We start from the raw sequence: 4,391 nt of genomic DNA, 5'->3' as shown, positions 1-4,391 counted from the left end.
CATTTTGAATTATACAGTCTATGGCGTGGCAGGGACTCAACTTTGAGGATGAATTGTCAGTCCAGCAAGGGTACCAGGTGCACACATGTACACATATTCCTCTTGTAGATGAAGCGGGGTTTTTTTTTCTTTCGCATTTTTGACTTATATCTTCACTACTATTCACTGTGACCTAATGTCCTATCTTAGTCTGTTTGTGGTGCAATAGCTAAATGAGCTAGAGATTCAGCTGCAAATGGATTTAATCAAAATTGTCACAGATACATATTGAGACCTGGAGCGAAGGTTTTGTGAATAATTTAATCTTTAGTATTTATTGTATTGTAAAACCCCAGTTGCACAACACTAAAGGTCAACATCACTCACTTCATTTATTTTTTTGATTGATTTGTGTATGATTGTCTTTCAGTTTGTGTTTTATGAGTTAATAACCGGGGAAAAAAACAAATAAACTCAGCATTACATAGTGATATTTACAGACGTTACAATTGTTTAATTTAGACCGAAGTATGAGTATTGTCGTCATTCCCATTTGATTGACAGAGAACTGGTGACAAATCTCCTTCATCCTTCCAATTCTGAAAATGTCTGTGATCTTCAACTACAACAATCATTGTAGCCAAGCACCCAAAAGGCCCTTGGTTACTGCATTAGCATGATTGCTGAGAGAAAATCTGGGTGAACAGACAATAGTGAGGAGAGAAATCATAAAAGTGGCATAAATATGGAAGGGGGGAGGAGGGGTTAAGGGGGGAGGGATAAAAATTGAAAACCCAGCGAGGTAAATAAGATTTGCCTCTATTTCTGCTGATGGCTGTCAGAACACCAGCACTTTAAGCTGCAGATACGGTGGCAGCTCAGAGTGTGTGTGTGTGTGCATACTTGTGTGTTTTGGGTCTGTGTATGGCAGGGGCTAATTATCATGGAGGAGGGAGGGCAGGGTGGGGTGTGTATGTGGTGGTGGGGTATCTGTTTTGTACGGAGATGAGTGAGAAGAGAGGAGAGGGACTGGAACAACAACCCACCCCGCCCCTAGCACTCCAAGCCCCCCCACGCACACACACACACACACACACACACCCCACCTCCATCTGACACGCCTGCCTTGCTAATAGAATAGCAGTGGAGCATGCTTGAAAAGGGGGCTGGTTAGACTGCCTTTGATCAGGAGTCCCCTGTGACATCAATTAACCATTAATGTGCAGCCGTAGAGCGGGAAGATGGAGAGCTGTCCAGGGTCACCTCCATTCTACAGCCACCACGCCTGATAATGACGGCTATTTAACCCAACCGGTCTAACTGTACAGGGTTGTGTGATGTTTTTGCAATAAAACCTCTGCATGAGAAGATTAGCCCTGGAATATTGGGCTCTTGTGAGCACCATGTGCTATACTTTCAAAGAGAAATTGTTGTAATTATTTTCAAAATTAAGTTTCGCGTTAAGCCTGGGTGATAGAAAATATTAAATATACTGAAATGGATATTTTACAATCCCGTGTGTGCAGAAAGGAAAAAATAAAGTATGTTTATCTGTCTGCTCCTGTCTGTCAACATTCGCCAACAGGCCAGACTCTTTCTCCCAGCAAGTCCCTGCTGTACAGCTAAATGGCTGTATACTGAAGCTGTGTACTGTAGCTAGCAGGCTGACAGGGACAGGACTGTGCATTACCGCAGACAAACAAACAATCGTGGCATTTTCTGTGTTACCCTGCCTCGCAGCCCGCTGATGCATGTGGGAGACTGTTGACCCCATCGTTTTGCCTCGGTCTGCAGCGTCAGCCGCCACTGCACATGTGAGTGACATTATAACGGGCATGGAGGCTTCCACAATGTGACCGCAATCATAAATGGAGAAATTTTCCCTATGATGAATTCGCATTTACATTCCATCTCGGCCTAATAAGCATTCCTTTTTCTTTGTTTCTCATTACTCTCTACCCTCCTCCCGCTTTCTATCATCTGTCTGACTTGTTTGGCATTGCTGTGTGACATCTGGCACTGGCCAGACATTCCCAAGCCGATGACCAATGTCCGTCCGTAACAAGGATATATGGATCCATTAGCCTGCAGCTGATTATTTAATCATTTCTTAGATGGCTTTAATTGAAATGGTATGATGAATGGTGCAGAGGTTCACTCCCCATGGAGAGGTCTAATTGGGCCTCTGTCCTGGGTGCTTCACCTTGTATCTGTCACCCTCTGGCTACTTCAGTCAGAGGGAACAGGTAGGACAGAGTCTGTGGTGGTCGGGATGGATGGGCGCATTAAACATAGGACTTTGACGCCATATCAACATCATTTCTGGGACAAAGGGTTGTTTCTACCCATTCCGTCTACTTTTCTTTTCCTATGCTACAGTTTTTGAAAAAATGAACATCCACCTCATGCAAGATATCAGATTCAGAAGCTGTTTGGCTAAAAATAGCCAAATGCCAAGAAACAATCAGATATGATGCAGGGCTGACATTTATAGCGGTTCCAGGATAGCAACGTTGATCTACAGTCATTTACAGGATAGCAACGTTTAAAAGGTAATTGATTGGAGATCCAATAAGATGTCAGAATGATGACGCAGATTTTTTATTCCATGAGGTCTTCAGAGCAATGTACTAACCAACACACACACGGAAAACAACAGACACTATTACTTGTTCTTATTCGTTCATGACCCACATTAGAGTAAAGAATAATTACAGTTTGAGGGCAGAGAGGAGTGATGGCGCACCATATGTTAGTGATATGACTGTCATTTTGCCTTACGAGCTCTGCTATTTAGCTCACTAAGATTAGTTAGGTCTATAATCTATTGATCCCGTGGGAACGTTTCTCCATAAGTCTCTCAATGGCTTCCTACTTAAACCCTCATCAAAGGCAATGCGCCCGGCGAGCTGTTTATGTCAATACAGTTAATGTGATGCACTTCACGGCTCTACTCTCAGACACCAATGGCGGCACAAATGAATATATAAATATCCAGCTAGAGACCCAAATAAAAATGAAATAAATAGAAAATAAATTCTTCCCTCCGAGGATGGTAACAGGGAGTGCTCTAGGACAAGATCAGGGAAATGTAAGACAAATCCCAGGGCTGAGCTTCAATTCTCTTGCTGTCATTTCCTGATCCCCATCAATCCCTTTCTTCTTCTTTTCCCCCCATAAACACATCACCGTCTCACCATTCAGACAGCCTCATCTTTGTTGCCTGTCGTCTCTGTGTCTTACGTTAATGGTATGAATAATATACCATATAATATCGTGGCATTGTGCGCCTGTGATCCTAACTGACAGTAAAAAGGATAAATGCCATGAATGAGTACTCCGCTGAGCGTCAGCCATGACCCTTGCCACAAGAAGCTCGCAGCAGTAGGTGCTTGATACACACCACTAAGTGCAACCATCATTAAACACACGCAAACTTGTTTCAGGGATGAAAGCGATGAAAATGAGTAGTCTGGTGTCTGGTGATGTCATTCTCACAGAGGGAAGAAATATTAACAGTCAGTCTCTCATTATATGACAGTATATGACATTGAGAGGCAGATTGCAATTTTAGCTACACAAATAGGCTTAAAATAGAAAATAAACAATCTCTGATTAAAACATTGTATTCAATTTTAATGAGATTTTTTTTGTGCTACATGTGGATTTGGAAGGTCTGCTTCCTAATACAGATAATTGTATGGCAAGACTGTTTGCAAGGCTTCACAAGTGTGCTGGATGTGTTTTTCAGTCGTCCATTTCACGTCTGCTGATGAACAGAAGGATGAGAGAAAGGTTAATCAATTAGACCTCAACAAAGTCTTTCCTAACGGACACCCAAACACACACACACACCCTCCTGCTATGCTACCAACCCACGAGCTAACGGTCAAGTGCAATACATTTATGCATAAGCCCCTGGGTCATCAAAAATATTTAAATGTTTTACAAGAAGGAATTTCTTTACATTTACTAAGAGAGACATAGGGATACAGGGTTTGTGTCTTTAATGACTTGGAGCAGGATACATTTGTAGTTTTCAAATTAATTTCCAGAAACACACAAAACGAGAAGGGAACTTGTCAGACTAATTTCTCAACGGTTATTTGTTTCAATTCTGCACTTTCACTTTTTTTTTAATTTGTTGTGGGAGCCAGCTTCCAGTGGTTTCTAAAAGTGCATTAGGGCAGTCATACTTTGGCTTCATTGTACACATTGATTTTAATGATACTTAACATTAACAAGTTTTAAAAACTGTTCTTTTGTTTTGCCAGTTGAGTTTTACCAGAACAAAAACTTGTTGTGGAAGTTTCACATGTGGCATTTTAGTCTGCATGTAATTTTGAGAGTGTGTGTGTGTGTGTGTGTGTGTGTGTGTGTGTGTGTGTGTGTTATGTTTGGGTGAGATCAGG

This window comes from Morone saxatilis, unplaced genomic scaffold (assembly GCF_004916995.1).
Source record: "Morone saxatilis isolate NCDOM2014 unplaced genomic scaffold, NCSU_SB_2.0 Contig0, whole genome shotgun sequence".
Lineage (NCBI taxonomy): Eukaryota > Metazoa > Chordata > Actinopteri > Moronidae > Morone > Morone saxatilis.
The sequence above is the reverse complement of the archived record's forward strand: the minus strand, read 5'-3'. Positions refer to the sequence as shown.